The sequence below is a fragment of the Xiphophorus couchianus genome, chromosome 10 (genome assembly GCF_001444195.1).
Source record: "Xiphophorus couchianus chromosome 10, X_couchianus-1.0, whole genome shotgun sequence".
NCBI lineage: Eukaryota > Metazoa > Chordata > Actinopteri > Cyprinodontiformes > Poeciliidae > Xiphophorus > Xiphophorus couchianus.
This window is the reverse complement of record NC_040237.1, coordinates 16761056-16780620: the sequence shown is the minus strand read 5'-3', so window position 1 is coordinate 16780620 and position 19565 is coordinate 16761056. Positions and strand designations below refer to the sequence as shown.

General features: G+C 39.2%; 1 long non-coding RNA gene across 1 annotated transcript; it reads right to left on the bottom strand.

Annotated features, from left to right (window-relative positions):
* Window positions 1-3562: 3562 nt before the first annotated feature.
* Window positions 3563-18928, bottom strand: LOC114151730 (uncharacterized). Its single transcript, XR_003596993.1, has 3 exons — window positions 18632-18928; window positions 5062-5068; window positions 3563-3573 (listed from the first exon to the last, which is right to left on the bottom strand). It is a non-coding gene; the product is annotated as an uncharacterized LOC114151730 (long non-coding RNA).
* Window positions 18929-19565: the final 637 nt, after the last annotated feature.

Genomic DNA, 19565 nt, shown 5'->3' with positions numbered 1-19565 from the left:
TATTGATAATGGCACCACAGCATATTGAGCGTGGGTCATTCTGTGGCTTGTTTAAACAGCCCCACTTCACAGACTTCAAATATTTAGTGGCAAAATGCGCGATGATTGATCTAAACGCAGCCAACTCTGGTCTACCATTGGATGATGACTTAGAAGACATGGAAAAAAACGGGAGCTAAGGATTTTAGAAGTAGGAGTCTGTTAAAATGTTATAAGATTTACCTCAGTAGATAAATGTATTGCTGTGTCCATTAGCTGTAATAGAAGATAAAGCTTAGCACCAGAGCTTTATTTTGTAGTATCGTAAAGCTCTTATATTTATCTTAGTAAAGATAAGATATTAAACTGGTACAGATAAGCTAGTACAAGTTTATCTAGTGCTGGCCAGATAAGCTACTGGCTACAACAAGTAGTGTACTAGCCGGTAGCTAGTACACTACTTGCTATAAGGGGCTAAACCCTTTGTGAACGTCTACCATCTTAGAACAACTTAAATCCCAAAAATGTAATTTTAATTTATGCAAACTTTGTTTTTTTTATGAATATCTAAAGCCTTGTCGCTTTTGAGTTAGGCAGGTTTGTTAACACAAAAGCTGCTGATTATTTGCACAGGAAATGGAGAGAGAGAGAGAGAGAGATTTTTAGCAGGTAACAGGAAGGCCAAACAGGTTATAGCAAAGTTGTCTTATTTCAAGCATGGAAATCCCTGCATGCCAGTGCAACATACTAAATATGACAATATGGACAACTTTTCTCAGTGTTAAAAGATTTAAATTCTGTAGAATATTAACTTGGGGGCTCTGAATACAGCATTTCTTTTTTCCAGCATGCATTTTACCCATTAGCATAAGATGCCTTTCTGGTTGTAGATTCCTCCTCTGCAGCTGCGTACATCCAACACCATATCTACAACTCTGCATGGCTGTTTAATCAGGCGAGTGAAAACACCTGTGTTTACGCACAGTGACGCCCGCTGAGCTTTGGTTTCTGCAGGGTTTTTCCAGCTGCGCAGCTTAAAGTTGAGTTTGTTTGGTTGTCAACAAAATATCTCCAGACTTTCACTTGTCTTTTTTATTTATTTATTTTTTGCTCCAGTACATGGATACACACGCCTTCTCTTTCGTGTTTAGTGAACTTTTCAACAATTCCGTTGCTAAATGTTTATATAATATTAATGAATGTGTTGAACGTGATTCCTACTCTTTATAGATAACAAATCAGCCCAACTAATTCATGGGATCAGGGATTCTGTAGCTGTTTAAGGCCACAGGTGTATATAATATCCAGCATATAATATCCAGACTGGTGAATTCCAGCAAGCTGTTATGCCAGCACCGGGCTATGGACGAGTGTTCTTTAGAGTGATGAATCATGCTGCTCTGTCTGGCAAACCAGAGGGTGAATCTGGGTTTAGCAGTAGGCAGGAGAACCGCACTTTGCCTGACTGCACTTTGAGTGTAAACCTTTCGGAACGGACCAGATAATGGGATGCGACAGTTCTTCACAGCTTAGTTCAAGTTAGTTGAAATTTTGTACTTCAAACTTTTAGGAACAGTTTTGGGGATGACCCCTTCCTGCTCTAAAATGACTGCATGTCATTGTTCAGCGAAAGGCCAATAAAGACATAGAAAAGCGAGGTTTGGTGTAAAAGAACTTGTCTGGGATGTAGAAAATCCTGACTCTTCATATGAAAAGCTAGTCTCTTTTTTTTTTAACCGTTTTCTGCTCAGCTCTCACTCTCAGTGGCTCCGCAGTAATGGAGCTTACCAGAGGGGCCGCGTTTCATTGGCTGATGACGAGGCTGTGTTTGTGAGACTTGAGGCCACGTGGGATTTTCCAGGTCGGTTGTGGGCGGAGCTTGGTAAGGTCCATAGAAGTGAAAAGTTTGATTAAAATATTATACAAAAGTAAGAATGCCCACTTTCCTAGCCAAATGAATACATAAAATAAAGCAAGTAAATGACTTCTCATATAGGGGACAGTGAATGCAAAAGGATCTATCATACAGATAGTCACGGGCTACCGAGCCGGCTCTCCTCTCTGAAAAGAGCTGAACATCTCATCACTATTTCTAATAAAGTTGAGTCAAAACTACTAACTAGGCCTTCTTGTCCAACATCAGTGTCTGACCTCACAAATGGTAAAAAAAAACCCCAAAAAACATAAACTCACTTTTAAACCTTCCCAGAAGAGTGGATGCTGTTATAGCAAGGAAGATCAAAATTATTATATGTAATTCAAGTGGGATGTTGCACATTAAATTGTCTTTAAGGAGAGGTAACGTAATAATTTTGCCAAAACGGTTTAGACGTTTCAACGACTTTGATAAAGTTTTTACTTTCGTACACATTTGCTGACATCGTGGTTTTTATGTCTCTCATATTTGTGACACATGACGGATCAAAGGCTCAGGAGTTATGTAAGCTGTCGACACGAATAACAACGCAGCTAAGCAGATATGTAGACAAGGTTTTTTTTCTTTTTTTGCACAATTTTCATGCCAGCTGCGATAGAAAATGTTAATGTAACACATGTGCAGCGTGATTAAACTGGCTGATTGTCCATGTGTGCATGTGATTAACAGTAATGAGGATTGATTTCAGATCATAAGACCACCCTGACGGCAACAAACAACTGGGCACCACCTGGTTGGCTTTCTCGGCGTTGAGCGCGCACAGACACAGATTCCATATCGCTCATCATCATAAAGACGTTTGACATCATTGCGCCCCCTCCCTCGCCCCCGACCCCAGCAGCGACGTCGACCTGCGACGTCTCCCGCAGTGCGGCCTGTCAGCGGCCCAACCATCTTCCACCGACGGTAAAAAAAAAAAACCTCCACCAAATCGTAAGCACATGCGCCACTATCTGACTGTCAGGACGAAACCACATCAAGCGGTGAGAAATCTATTAACGTTGGTGTTGGGAAGGAGGCAACGAAAGCGAAATAAACAAATACAGGCGTCCGATTTATTAAGAACAGATCAGAAGAGCCTTGCTGCGATATTAACGGAACGATCCGATGATGAAATTAGTTGAAATCTTAGATGAAGAGCAGACATGCAGTAAGCATTCACACCCACAAACTTCAATGACTTTCATTGGGTTTTGATCAGATATGAAAATATGAATTTGTGCAAAGCCGAAGCTCGTTCAAGTCAGACTTTGAAAGTCTTGTCACAGATTATCAATTGGTTTTAGGACTGGACTTTGACTGGGTCATTCCGTCACATAAATCTGATTTGTCCTAAACCAGCGGTGGGACTTCAATTAAAAGTTTAAAAATGAGTTAATTGCAGGGTTTGTAATTATTTATTTATGTATGAACTGTATATTGACAAAATAATTTTAACTCAAAACCATTTTTGCTGCTAATTTATTGAATAAATAGACGTGAGCTCAACAATTGTTTTAGTCTCTTATCAGCGTCGACCGTCAGATTGGTGAAAAGAGATATTATACCCATTCAGAAATCCATCTTTAGAAATGTGGACGCTAACATTAGCATCTGTGCTGCTGAAACATGTTTAGCATTAAAATGCTATTTTAGCCTTGATGAGCTTCTCTGACAGGCTAACTTCAACACAAGTCTTTCCCAGCATCCAATCAGATTGCTTCTTTTAAGCAAACACCAACGGAAGCAGCTTCATCACCTGTGCGTCAGATTGACGGTTGTACGGGAAACGTGCTCCGGCCGGAACCCTTGTGTTTCAAAAAATGCGATTAATAGCGTTCAAATTTTTTACATGTTAAAATCTGTCATTAATTAATCAAAATGAATGTGTCAAAGTTCGAGTCCTGATAAAAATCATTCTGTTGTAGCTCTGCCTATATGTTGAAAGTCTGACTACCCTCCTAAAGCAACTTTTTTTGTTGTTGTTGTAGCTGATAAACGTTCTAAATATTAACAATAGTAATAATTTTTATGTAAATTTTGACATTTTTGTGTAAATTTTTTTAGCCTTGCTTTAAACTTGTCACAGCTCTGCCTTCCTTCAGTGGAAGGAACGGCATCTAAGAACCGCGGTAGGTTCCAGCGGTACGTCACAGCTCCGCCTTCTGACATAAAACCATCTCATTGTAGGTTCGATTGCTCCATTATCAAACATCGTAGTGAAATATGTTGAAGGTCATAATTATAGCGTGAAGAAATGTTTGTAACAAGTCTGTTTCCAATGCAGCCGGCGACACAGTTATTGTTACGTTGCATCAAACTAGCCCTCGGTTTAAATCCAATTCTTTGTGGAAGCTACAAGCTCTCTCTGTTATCTTTTGGTATTTGGTTATCTTCCCACTGTCCAGTCTGTGTGACCAGATAGAAATCCATATATGTTCAGTCCATTTACCAGTGGTAGTTTGTCTCCTGCGTCTCTGTGCTGTACTTTTGATGGGCTGCTGACTTGTGTTGGGTGTACCCAGCCTCTTGACCGCCGGAGACGGCCTTCAACCCACCAACATCGCAGGAAACCAGCAGATGGACATATAATTTACCATCAAGGTGGCGAGAAATTCACATGCTGATGCAAACGGTCTGGATTTATGGTCTTGTTAACAAGCCGCACTCCCTCGTTAGATATGGTTTTCTTGCTTTTTCCTCGTAATTTTCCTCACACGTCTTGATCCCCTTGATTGCCACATTTTCAGTTCAGCAAACCGGCCAAAGCACTCAGAACGCTGCGGGGAAATGCCAGGCTGACCACCAACCTTCTACTCAGCAAACGACCTCCTACGAACACGCCGGTTCAGATCGAGACTTTTCTACTTGGCCAATTTGTTAGAGCAAAACAAGACAGGATCTAATGAGGGCATGCAAAGAAATAAAGGTCAGAAGGAAAAAATCCAGTAATGAAAACAAAAACAAAAAAATCTGACATCTCAGAGCTAATGTTTTAGCTTCAGTATTTAGGTCTGGCATCCAGGCATTTTCCAGCGTTTTCTTTCTTTTTTTCTTTCTTTCTTTTTGTCCACACTCGGAAATACTGATCAGTAAAAGTTCCACAGTGAGGAATTGTTCACATTTACCAATGTGGAGTGACTAAAGGAACTGCCACTGCGTTTTACTGGTTTCCTTTTAGACTCGTGCGACTCGGTTTCTTCGACGGCAACGCGACGTCGGTAACCGGAGGCGAGCGTCAACTTCACTTCCTACTGTTTACGTTGGAGCGCGAGGGCCCCCGCTCCGCGGACTTTTACTGCCGCCGTTATGGCAGAAACAATAAAACGATGGAAAATATTCCAACATGAGTGTGTGCAATAAAACGATTTGTGTGTACATGCACATTAAAAATAAAAAAGCGTGCGTGCGCGTGTGTGCTCACGTGTTGTCTGCAGGCGTGTGCGTAGGCGTTCGGTATGCCTGCCAGTCTGGGGCTCTCCTGGCAAAGAGGGCTTCCCAATGCAGCATCAGAGGTGACGAGGTGCGAGGGCGTATACACACACACACACACACACACACACACACACACACACACACACACACACACACACACACGCACGCACACAAACCGAGGGTTTTCCTCAGTCTCGTGCCAAAACGGAGAGGGAGAGAAAAAGACCGGTGTTGGGTGCTGGGAAAAAAGCAGCTCTAAAATCATGAGGGCTTTTTCCACTGGCACGTTCCCACGTTTGGGAAGCGCAACAGAAGTGACAGGTTAGTAGGTTTGCTGTAAATTCAGCTCACACACACACACACACACACACACACACGCCCACACGTGCACAGAAAAAACAAACAAACGAAAAAAAAAAACCTAAAAGGAAGAACGATATGCTCAGCGTACACACACACTGTAGGAAACTAAACACAAAATCTGCAGAGAAAAATGAAAAGTCCTCCAACTTCCCCACGTTTTTGTCGCGTTACGGCGACAAGCTGAAGTCAATTTTATTGGGATTTTATATTTGATTTGGTTTTTACTTTCTCCTCTTTCTTTTAAAAATCTTAAAACTGAATTTGACGTCAGCTTTGCTAAACTAAAAACGAGGTTTTAGGGGGGTTTTTTAACTGAAAACTAAAATTTTGTTTTTCGTCTTTAAAACTACGGAGCGGGCAATACGACCTCAGAGTTTCATTGCGATATTTTGTGGCGCTGTTGTGATAACTAAAGGTTATGATAAAAAAATAAATAGTAGGTCGCTTATTTTTTTTTAGGTCACCGTATGACTGCGACTGAACGGCCCAGCATTCATGTCAACATTGTTTTTGAAAAATATTCCCATTTGTAACAGGCTTCTCCAACGTTCCTCTCGCTTAATCATATTTTTGAATTTGCTGATATTTACTGACGCTCTCATGGAGAAAATCGCAAAAGCTTCATTTTTGTCAACTCGAAACATATTTACTCTCGCAAGATTTAAGCCAGGCTTGTCTATTCTGGTTTATAGAAATTTGATTCTCGTCATTTTACTGCCATCACTTATTATTTTTTTTATTTTATGGGCTCTTGCTAGAACTATTGTTTTTTTTCTCATTGATTCTCTTTATCTCTCTTGTTTTTTTACATTTCTTTTCCAGCACATCAGACCGTTGTACGAAACCTGCTTCGTGAAACAAGTTGACTTGACCCGACACCGAAACAGCATTTAAACTCGACCAGCAATGCAACATTGTTTTTTTTTTGTGACCGATGACGTCTTGGCAACACCGTGCCAGCTTTACGCCATCTTCTCTGTTTTGGATGTAACTTGGTGGCAGGATGTCAGCTCTTTCAAAAATACATTTTATTTTTATTGGAAGCCATAAAAATATTGTGAACATTCAACCGTCATGTGGACACGGCCTAAAATTTAGCTAAAATTAAAGGAAAAAGTGAAATTCACACTAAACCACCACAGCGTCACTATATTTAAGTGTAGATGAAGAGCTTTTTTTTTTTTTTATGTGTTCCTACCAGCGTGTGTAACTTGTTTCTGCAGCCAGAGATCGGAGATAAATGACAAAGGAGTTGCGTTTGTAGATCTAAAAAGAATGAACGCAATTATTCCTCGAGTTCTTTTTGCGGTGGGCGGAGGTTTGCATTTTACAACTTTAGCTTCTTGCTCTAAAAGGGCTGTAAACATCCTTGCTTGGTTGTGTATTTTGAATCGTTCCCTTCCCATTACCTTACCCATTTTCCCTTATTAAGACCCAGACCGAAAATTGCGGCTTTGCTCATAAAGCATCGACACAAGTAGCTCACTCTGGTGACGTCTTTCTCTGCCTCCGGTGCAAGGTTTCCCTACAAATCAAACACAATTAATCCATAAAAATCGGAACATTTTGTTTTGATGTCCAGAGTAGAGGAGGGTCACATGTGCAAAGCCAGCAGCGAGTGGTCACAGAGACTGTGGCCCCATCCATCCATCCATCCATCCATCCAGGGCGTAAAGCAGTCAAATCCACGACAACGCCGCAAGGTGATCGACGGCAGGAGACGTGACTCACCTTTACCGCGCGGCTCGTCAAACACGAGCTAAAGTTTTACAGGAAACCGACCAGAGTCTATATTAAGCTTTTCACATGTTACAGATCGTGAAAGAAAATGGGGTCAGGGGAGGGCAAAAGCCTGAGAGCGCCAGTGAACAAATGGACGGCGTGATGTCAAATGGACTTTTTGGAGCTTCACATCGTGTTATAATGTTATCCCCTCATCAAAAACAAAACCTGGAGTGTTGCTTTGATTCTTTCACGCTTGTCTTGAGAAATTTTTTTAATCTCCATGGCAACCATTCGGCTGCGCAAAACATCTGGGTGGGCCGAGACCGCCTTTGAGGATGAAGCTGCTGCTTCCAAGCAACTTTCCCACTCGGCTCCTTTAGACTAGCCAGCAGCAATTAGCAAACACCTGGTGGAACTGCTCATTTTAGGAGCTGCTTCTCAGCAAAAAACGTAGTTAAAGGGTTAATAGAGGAGCCATGTTGAGATGACTTGCTGAGGGCGGAGCTTCCGAGAGAGCAGGAGCTCTTAAAGAGACAAAGGCCGAATTTCAAGGTGTTAAATTCCTAAGTCAAATTAGTTTTAAGTTATGTTTGATATATTTAGCCTTTTCAAAACAACTGAAGTTAACATAGTTATGTGATTATGCTATAAAATAATTCTATGGGGCTGGAAAACAAGAATATTCTAGCAAAGTTTACACATTTCAAGCTCAGAAATGTTCTTGTTTATTGTAGAAGATTAGACTCAAAATTTCTTAATCAGGAATTTCTTACCTTTTTTGGAAGCTCCAATTTCCCTAATACACCGTCATACTTTTCAGTACAACCCAAGCCATGTAATATTTTCCTGTTTTGGATGGAGAACATTTTATTCTCCTTCATTCTCCCATGTGAATTTCTCAATGATTCTCCAAAGTCAAATGACTTCGACTGATCAAAGACACCCGACTGCTCACATGTCCTCCATGAAACCAATTTAAAATTGACTCTTCATCTAAATAATTGGGGCTCATAAAAACTCAATTTAAAAATGTGAATATTTAGGCAAATCGAGATTGCTTCGTTACCCAACGTTTGTGTGTTTGAATTGTCGCAGCTTGATCGGCGTTTGCCGGTTACGGGATGTGAAATCCTTTGGGATGGAGGGGAATAAATTGCCGTGAGACGCCGCCGCTTTCTCCCCTCAGTCATTATTCTGTCAGAGACGTTTCACTCGAAACCCTTGCAGATTCTCGACGTAATCCAGACTCTGCCTTGGCCACGAGTTAATACGTTACTAATTGCAGTCTGCGCCCTCTGTGCGGACGGCGCAGGTCGCAGACAGGGTTGGATACGCGACACTGTGTCCGGCAGCGGCTACTGTACTCAACGTCTGTCCTGGTGAAAGGAAATGGCTTTCAGATTCTGGATTTGACAGCTTCATTTAGCATAAATGGAAGCTGCACTGAAAGTAGTTCTTTCAGACGCCTAACAACCTGAACCATTTGGATGTATGGCGTAATTTCTTTGTTTCGGTTGAAAATCTTCTTGGCAGAATGAAAGAGCCTTTTGTACTCCAAAAATATCTACAGTAGGTTAGTTGAATTTCTGCTTGTTTTTATGCTGCAATAATCATAACCACCAGTGTATTTTATGGGCATTTTATGTAATAGACAAACAAATTGTAGTGATTAACTGTAATGTGGGAGAAATACATATGGTTTTATATATATATATTTTTCTTATAAAAAATCTTAACATTGTGATCTTGTATTAAGGGGCACCATAGGGTTGGACAATAATATATAATATATATTGTGACAAATGTGATCAATATCAATAGTTAATACATCTGATGAAATATTCAATAATCTCATTGAATTATGATTCAGAACTGCACAGCATTCTGGGGAATGTAGGAAGAAGAAAGGCTTCACTGCTAGCTAAGCAGGATTGGTGGCATCAACCACTGCTCTTTGGTTACCTAGCAACAACCTGTTATATGCCATGCGCAGCAGCAGTTTCATGTTTTGCCGCCATGCCTTAAAGAAATGGCATGGAGTGGAAACTGGATGAAACAGGAAAGGTCACTCCACCGGAGTGGCACTATTTCAGATATAAAGTAATCAATAATTATCGATATCGGCTGATAATGAAATGCTCGTATCATGATACGATTTTCAGCCGTATTGTCCAGTTCTAGAGCGCCCAGGTTGATCCATTGTTGGACCAACTCTGTGTGCTGTTACGCAGGAAAAATATTGTATCTAGCGACTTTTAACAACTATGGACTGAAATTTCTTCCCATTTGTGTACACCTGAATAAACACAATTAACTTTTCTCCAAAATATGCAAATTTATTAAAGGAGCGCAATCAAGTACCTATGTTAACGTCAACCGTTGTAAAAATGCTGTATGTCAAACAAATTGGGCCTCTGTTTCTTTAAGAAACTCCTGCTCTTTCTGAAACTCCACCTTTAGCAAGTCATAATAACATGGCTCCTCTATTAACCCTTTAACAACGTTTTTACCAGCGTTTGAAGTAGCTCCTATAAAGAGCTCAGCGGATGTGCAGTTAAACCAATGGGGTTGCTAATTGCTGCGGGCTAGTCTGCAGGAGGTGAGAGAGGTATGGAGCGGGGTTTCTCTGTAAGAGAGAAGATGGAAAGTTGGAAAGCTTCGTCCTTGAAGCTAGGTCCACCCAGGTGGTCTTCCCACAGCTGAATGGTTGCCGTGGAGATTAAAGGATTTCTCAAACATGCATAAAGGACTCAAGGCAACACTTTGGGTTTGTTTTTTGATTATTTTTTTATTATTATAGCATGATGTAAAGCTTAAAAAGGTAGATTTTACATAACACCGCCGCTTTAACGAAAATAGATTAACCTTACAGTCAAATGAGCCACTAACCTCAGTACTGGACCCACTAATCATGCAATCTGTCTACTGGTGTGAAGATAGTGAATAATTAAATCAGCTAATAAATTACTATGATAAAGGGAACAAAATACAGAAAAATACCTTCAAGAATAATGATCTAAATAATGATATGAAGTGTCAGGAAAACAGCGATTATGTAGCAATATTACCACTGAGCGTGGACACATGAAGAGGGGAGAGGAAGAGAAGAGAAAGGCGTGTGTGTAAAGCTGGTGTGTGTCAGAGATAGAGATGGAGGAGGGAGGGGGGGCTGATGATGTCCAGACGTGGAGAAAACAGCGCCAAACTGGAACAAAGAAAAGGGCAATAAAACACTGGACATGTGGCCTGGTTTAGGCTTGAGAGCTCGACAAAGGGAAAGTAACTTCACTGAGGAAAAAACTCAACTAGCTTCTATGTTGCGCCTTCGTGCGTGAGGACGAGGAAGAGAGAGAGAGAGAGAGAGAGAGAGAGCAGAACCGGTGTGAAACTGCCGCCCCGTGTTCAGACTCTGCTTTGGATGGAATCATGTCAGCACATGGTGAAATTAATGCAGCGAAAATCTGAATGAAATAATAGCAATAGCACAATGTGAAAGAAGCAAATCAGTGGGTAAAATAATGTTTTACGTCGAATATCTCGGTGCCCATCTGCCGGACAATTCGGTCACAAACAACGCTTTAATGCGCCGTCGAGGGCTGCAAGGGTCATTTTGAGCGTGAGTTCATCAGAGAGAGCATTTATAGAGCACGTAGTTTTAGAAAATAAGAAAACAACACAGTAATTAAGACTAAGACTTGTACCCCAATTTTATTTAGCTGTTATATTTTTATTTAATTGTGTGCTCTGAGCTATTGCTTTGTACTAAGGGTCGGCACTTCCAAATTTAGCCGAGTTTCATAGATTTTCTTACTTAAAAATCTGTTAATTTTTACTGTTCAGAGAATTTGTGAATCAAAGTGGAGTTTGCTTGATTTCCTTCTCATTTTCCTTCCAACCTTCTGACACCACCTGGTCCCCCCTCACGCTCCTCCAGCTGAAATCTGTACTACGCTTTTTCTACATATTTGTATATATTTTGTTCACTTCATAATTATATTCTACTTTGTGCTGACCTATCACATAAAATCCCAGTTGAATACATTTAGGTTGGGGTTGTAACTTGACAAAATGTGACAGTACATATCTTTATTGAGTTTTATGGAGAGTATTTTTCTGTGCGTGCTGCTGTCAGTTTTTGCTTCCTGAAGTGTTCATGCTTCATGCAGTCAGCAAATAAGGAAACGCAGAAAGTATTTATTCATCTCTCTGAGGTCTGATAAAATCTAAACCTGTCCTGGTTTCTCTTTTTTCCGTGACTGTGGTTTAATGCAAAGAGTAAGACTCTAGCTTATATGGAGTGTTTGGATTGGTTTTTGTTTTAATTCAGCTATAGGAAGCTCGTGTCAAGATCACTCAACGTGATATTGCAAATCCAAACATCCCATATTCCGCAGCTGGAATTTTAGGAATTAAACTTCTCTTTACCGCTTTGGAGACCTGCTGCTAAAATGACTTGCATTTCAGTCAAAGCACTTGGAGTTCTTCAATCCGGTTAGCCAGAGCGCTACAAAACGTTCACAAGTACGTCCACGGCTTTTCCTGAACTCAGAGTGAAGTTAAAGAGGAAGACACCAGAGCGTTTTGACAGGAGCCTGATTGAAGAGACTTTCCTTGGAAGAGCCTCAAAAAAGCTCTCCTTCCTCTGTGAACTTTTCTCCAACTCCCATTTGTTTTCTCAAAGAAGCGAACCGCCAAAATACTTCATTACAGCAATAACACAATTAGGGCTGAAGCTAACGAGAATTACACTCGAAGGGTAGCCGGTGAGAGGGACTGGTGGTGTTAAAAGATCTGATTTGTCAAATGCAGTTTCCGTTAGGGACTTTTTAAATTGTTCTTTTTTGTACTGTTAAGGAAATATGAATATTGTTGAGTGTTTAATATGGCTAATCTCATGCCATGTGCGTTTAAGAGATAAACATTCCTATTTGGACAAATGTTAAGCAGAGATAAACATTCTCCTGGCAGGGCTGTAACTTAGAGCAGCCACAAAACACTATTCTCTTGAAAGGCGTTAAATTAGCAGGCCATAAATAATATCTTCCCCTGCCGAGAGGTCGAAGGTTGGGGGTTTCCCAGGGGCTCTGAGCTGCATTTGGAGTTGATCACAGATTTCGAATCTGGGAAACATCTATGTTTAATTTCGGATACACCTTTTAAATATTGTTCATGATAAGGCAAAGATTCAAATCTTGGGAGATGCTGAGTCCAAAAGAGTAAAATAGGTTTTGTGAAAATTAACTTATAACTTTAACAACTAAAATGACTCTTGAGTTTGGTCATTAAAACTTAGGGGAAGGTTGACGTTTTTCCAAGGTGGCTCTCTGATTGGTTGAACAACAGAACGCCTTCTTTGCATATATTAAAGTGAGGAAACGCCTACTCACTATAAAGTACATGTAACGCTAATATACAGAGAGTTTTTGCCATCTTTTTTCTCTCCACGTTGGGCGCCTTTGTCTGTCTGTGTGTTTCGTGTTTGTTTTTGTCTCTCCTTGTGTGTTGTTATTTTATGAGAAAGGCATATCTCTGTATCTCTGCAGCTTTGTTGTTCATTGCTTTGTATGGAATTAAACTCTGTGATCTGTGACGTCAACACGCCTTGTTAGTTCCGTTTTACAGCTGGCCGCTGCTCGCCGAGAAGAACCCGGCTGTGTTGAGGAAGAGACGAGCCAAACGTTTTGTTCAAAGTTTTAATACATTCTTCCTCAATAATTTGGGGGCTCGTCCGGTTGCGGATTCTGAGCGGGCGGCTCTGTCACGCGCTGGCCCGGTTCGGCTCAGACGCTACAGTCGGGTAAGACTCTTTGATTTGTTTCCGTGTCTACGACACGTGGGCGATCGGTGCTGACTGTTTTGGTGTGTGACTACAGGGATGGAAAACTGCGGATGTATGAAGGTACTTCTAAAAGACTTTGTTGTTAATAGATTTGAATAGACACGGGAACAGAGGACCGTGGCAGGTCCAAGCAGTCGGATTAACGTTACCGCTGTTATAAGGCTAGGTTTTAAGTGAATTTTTCCTGAAGGCTTAATTCTGTCCCTTCGAAAAAATTGGGAAAGTTTGTGTCTGGGTTGTATCACCCTTCTGTGGTAGATTAAGGACTAAAAGCGGGTTGTATCACCCTTCTGTGGTAGATTAAGGACTCAAAGCGGGTTGTATCACCCTTCTGTGGTAGATTAAGGACTAAAAGCGGGTTGTATCACCCTTCTGTGGTAGATTAAGGACTAAAAGCGGGTTGTATCACCCTTCTGTGGTAGATTAAGGACTGAGAGTGCACCCGGGTAAAAAGATGCATCTTATATTTTTGTAACCGGCGCCGGGTTTATATTTTCTATTTTATCCCCCCCCTGTTTTTCTCAAAAACTGTGTTGTGTGTCTATGTGTCTCTCTGTGTGGCGATCTGTGCTTCTTGCCGCCACGAGGCTCTGCGTGTGTCTGCGTGTGTATCTGTGTGGCCGTGTGTGTGCGGGTGCGAGTTCGGGCTGGCTGTGTGTTTAAGCGGAGTGTTAAGTGGTGTGAATAGCGCTGTTTGTGTGAATTCGCATTGATTTTGCTGCGTGGTGTTTTGAAAAGTGAAGTACAGAAAACACGTGGTGTTTTGGTTTTAAATTAAGGGTTGAGTGTAATACTGGTACCAGATAGCGGGAAATGACTGATTGCTGAACAATTTTGACATGTCTCTTTGTGAACGTGCACGATATTTAATACAGGTTCCTGACAACTAGAGTTGAAATTAATTAAATTAAATCTTGAAACATGTTGACAAAACATTGGCAAATTCCTGAAGCTTCACTACAATTTAAAATTAGACTGCAATTTGATAAAATAATGGGGACGGACTGACACTTGGACTGACTATAAAACTGGCCAGATGTGTTGTGTTTGTGTTGTATGTCTTCGTTTGTGGTGTAATTCATGTTGGTGTGAAAGATTGTATGATTGGAGATAGGATACCACTTGGTATTTTATGTCATTTAAATACAACGGGAATGTAAACAGCACCTCTGTCAGCAGATGCCATAGGCAAGAATTTCTCACTTGGGACACCAAGTTGAAGTAGAAATTACTCTACAGAGTATATTTTTTTAGTGCTGTCTCGTGGTGTAACAATTTCCAGTTTTTAGAACACCCTATGTGTTAAACTGGACTAAATTATTAAAATTAGGCAATAACAGCAGTTAGTGTGACCTGCAGTGTAAAGATTGGAAGGTTATTGAAAGATAGAATCCTGATACAATAAAACATCTGAACAAATTGAAAATAAATTATGGGTTCTAAGGTTAAATAAATAAATAAAGAAAGAAAGAATAAGCCAGGATTGTGGAAATGATGTATTGGCAAATTAATAGATAAATACATAAATGATTAGGTAGAGCAATAAAATAAATTAAATAAAAATTTCTATAGACTTGAGAACTAACATAGTGGATAAAAATGTTAATCATTCCTTCTCAGGCTGTGACGGTAGTAGGGACATTGAATAAAATACAGTGAGTTACAATAGGACCTTTTGAATGAGTTGAGGATAAAGGAGAAACAGGAAAGATCTTTAGGGAAACAGGCTCTAACTGTAAGAGGGATTGATCAGATAACAACAAACTGTAGCATGCAGCTGATTCTAGATATTTTCACAATCATCTTTTATACTGACCAAACCTTTAAGATAGATAAATATCATTAAATCTACAGGACTTATTGAGGATTTAACACAGAATAAATCAGAAGTACCTCTCTTGTTAAATAGAAATTGATTAAATATGGAAATGTTTGCTAAGATTTACAAGATTTGTTGTTAAAGGATAACATTACGTTCGACATAACTTATTGGTTAATGAAAAAGAAAGGATCATATGGACCTATTGTAGAGAATCAATATTAAACTGTAATGAGAGATGATTAAATAGTGCCTACAGAAAGACGAGAGGGCTGCAAATAAAATAAGAAAATAAAGAAAAATACATAAATAGAACAAAACAGGAAAAAGCGACAAGTATGTCTAAGCCCAGGGAGGAGTTACAACTCCCACTCACAGCAGCCCACCAGGGGAGCTTCAGAGCTGTGCTGTAACTTCTACCCCCACTAGATTCAACTAATTAACATGTGAAGCCTCTTTGCATACCACTAATTTCAAGTGCGAAGTAACCTCTGCTCACAGCAGCTCAGCAGACAAGAACAAGCAACTGTAAGGCAAAACATTGTCTCTCCCGTCGTTTAAAGTACCTCCTGACAAAATATCAGTATATAAGTTACAATTTTAGTGGTGGAACGCCGGAAGGTACCCCAAACAGGTTTTAAGTTCAAATTAAACTTAGATGAAACCAGAACATGTCTGATGATTTCAGTGCAAACAAAAGTAGCAACAGAATTGGGAGTTCCTCCTGAAATACAAATTGGCTCTCTTTCCTGCCATGCAGTCGGCCCCTCCGAGAAGTGAAAGGGGGTTTTATGGTGGGCTTAAGTCTTTGTTTTATGGTCTGACAATAGAGATTGCTCGGACTAGTGTAGCGGTTTTAAAATATAAATTGTGCAATATAAAAGTACAAAGGATTTCATTTTTTAGGTGCATGGAGGTTGGCTGTTTAAATTCTGGGGTTTTGTTTGACATTGTAGATTATGGAAAGTTGTAGAGAGTCACTATCATCACATGACGCCGGATTTTGATGCTGTTTGGTTTCCTAGCTTTAGTGGAACATTTTCTCTTTTAAGTAAATAGTTTGACAAAGCACATAAATTGTGAGCAAGGACTAATGTGGAAAAGGTTGAATTTAAGTTTCTAGCATCAAAACACTGAGTCTGTCACACACAGATACTCTTGGTAATGATTTTCTGTTTTCTTTTCATATTATTTTATATATTGTTTGGGGAATAGTTTAGATTTTTGTTTTTAAATTTGTTTTCCTTAGTCTGACTTTTTATTTAGCTATTCGAGTCAGTTCTCTGTCTATTTTGTTAAGTATTACAAATTAATTTTTTTCTTTGGAGTTACTAGTTTCCCCTGGACCCGTTCACCAGGGGACAGGGAACTTTGGTCTTTAGTTTAATTTCTTTCATTTGTAAATTTAGTGATATACTGACCTGTATTTGTTAAGTTTGTGTGTTTAATTACCCTTTGGTGTGTGTTAATGGTCTGATCAGCCATTATCTAGGTTTCCCTCGTGTCTTGGTAAGTCCGTTTGTGCCTTGAGTCGTTCTATTACATACCTGAATTGTGTTTTGATTATGTTGATCTCAGTTTGGGCCCAATTTATTATTTTTTGGATTTTTCTTTGTTTACTGTGTTTTGATTTTTTCTTCAACGTCTCTCTGGCTGGTGTAGGCAAGACCATCACAGTGTTTTAATTAGTAAACATGCTATTTGTGAGTCATAAGAGTACGATGAAATAATCAGCTTTAAAACTGTAATGTGAAGTATTTTGGGAACATCGTATTCTTGAAGGTTTAACACATGCTTAAATGACATATTCTGTTTGTTTTGCAAACTTTACTTTTTAGAAAAAGGCAGCATTGCATATCGGTGGGGTTCTCGGCTAAAATGTTAACCCTGTTTCATCAACATTTTTATTTCAGGTACTGGAAATGATGTTGCATTTAATAGTTAATGCATCATCAAAAGGGGGAGAATATGTTATGTTTTTATTTTTATGGGTTTATTTTACTTAATTAGAGATTACTGAAATTTATATTACTTAAACAAAACTTTTGAAGAACATGTCTGATCTGTGCTATACATAAAAGTGAAAGGAAAATATGGTCTGGTAATATATGTGCTTATTTTAAATGGATTTGAGTTGTTCTCCGTTGAAAGATGTTCTGACAATGGGCTAAAGTATTTTGAAACCAATAGAAAAATTTATAGTGATAATGAAGCATATTTTGGTTAATTAACTTGGGAAAAATAATTATAGAAATTAAAAATATTATTGCGCTGGCCATTTTCAGAGCATTAATTTAATGGAGTAAAACGTTTTAAGAAATGTTTTGAAGAATCTGTTCTTGATTAAGTATCACTAATCAGTACAAGTACACAGGTGGGATTATAATGATTTTTCTAAAATTTGATTTTTGTTTTGATTTATATCCATTTAAAACGATTTTGAATAAAACTTTAAATTCGACAAGCAAAACACCTAGGTAAAATTGGTATATTTTGAAAATGTCTGGATTTGTTCACTGATACATTGACATTATAATTTCTCCAGGTTTGTCACTTTTGAATTTTGTTTGAGGAACGTATGTTGAATGTTTTAGACAAAAACAACCAGTAAGATCTAGTCTTCTATAAAAGTAATTGATACTGGACTGTTTAATTCATATTGATATTCATTTTTTGATGGTGAATGTAAGCTTTACGACTACGATTTTAAGCTTTTGTTATTGTTTTATTTCGTTTGTTTAATCCTATTTTTACAAGATTGGTTTAAGAAAAGATCTGCATTTGTTTAACATTCTGGCAAAACATTACTTTGGACACATGTCCTTTGAAGCTGGTGATTACAAGGTTTTGGTGTTTTCCACCGGATGGAGGTATGATATGAAATAATTGAAACGTAGGTTGAATGGATCACATCCTACGTCGAATGTGCAGAACGAGACAGGTATGAGATCTGCTCACGGTTTTCTACATACAGACTGGACTGAAGTTCAGAGCTCCAAGTCTGACTCTGGAATTTACGGCAAACGTTGGTGTCTTAAGAGGGGGTGTGCAGCTGCTTGGAGAAGCGGTTTCACATATTTTCAAAGATAGCAGCCACAGAGCCACGAGCGGGGAGGATTCACTCGGACACGAGTGAATTGAAGATATTTGTGTTGAATACACAAATGAATGATGCTTTTGGAGACTCTTACATCTGCTTTCTCATTTCAGTTTGTAGCAGCTGTTCTGGTGCCGTCTGGATGTGATCTCCTTCAAAATCTGCGTTATTTGATAAAAAGAGTAAGAAGTAATTCTCCTGATGGAAAATGACAAAGCACAAAATTGTTTTTCAGTGAACCCATTGTTTGATTATGATGATATTACAGAATGTTGTAAGTGTGTTTCTGATGCTAATGAAACTTATGTTGAAACAAAATGTCTGTTTTATAAACCGGTGACGGGTCACGTGACAGGATCTAGTTTCTCAGGAAGAGATTTCACCTTCTTTTTGAAACTCACTGTTATATTGGCATAATAATCCAATTTTCAGTGAGCAACAGCCGCTCAGGTGGGAAACCTGAGGTTTCCAACCGAGGAGGATCAGGCTACAAGAGGATCATCATTAACTTTTATTGCGTGTTTTCGTTCGTTGCGAACTCTGAAAAGGACTTTCGTTTTTTGCGCGCATATTTTTGAACATTTCCTGACGAAGACTTCATATTTTTTGAGAGACTGTCGATGGACATTAAAAAAAAAAAAAAAAAACAGAAAAAGGCGAGCAACAGATTGTACTTTTGTGTCTTTCTCATTTTGACACATTGTAATTTTGTGATGAATGTTGTCTTTTAAGTTGCAGAGCTTTTCTTATTAATTTTTCTATGAATGTCCCTGTTTTATTTTTGTTTCATACTTTGGGTTTTTGTTTGTTCTGTGTTTTGGTTGTATTATGATGATTTTGTTTTATGGAAAGGATAAGTCTTTTTTACCCTTGGGGTTTGTTTGAAAAAAGGGGACTGCTGTATAATCAGCCTACACGTTCTAATTTTTATTTTTTGATTTTTCTTATCTCTTTTATCTTTTAGAGTTCAGTTTTTGGTTGTGTATTGCGTGGCTTAGTAGATTTTTATTGAGGTCTGTTATTTTCAGACCTCAAAAGGGGGAATGTTAAGGAAATATGAATATTGTTGAGTGTTTAATATGGCTAATCTCATGCCATGTGCGTTTAAGAGATAAACATTCCTATTTGGACAAATGTTAAGCAGAGATAAACATTCTCCTGGCAGGGCTGTAACTTAGAGCAGCCACAAAACACTATTCTCTTGAAAGGCGTTAAATTAGCAGGCCATAAATAATATCTTCCCCTGCCGAGAGGTCGAAGGTTGGGGGTTTCCCAGGGGCTCTGAGCTGCATTTGGAGTTGATCACAGATTTCGAATCTGGGAAACATCTATGTTTAATTTCGGATACACCTTTTAAATATTGTTCATGATAAGGCAAAGATTCAAATCTTGG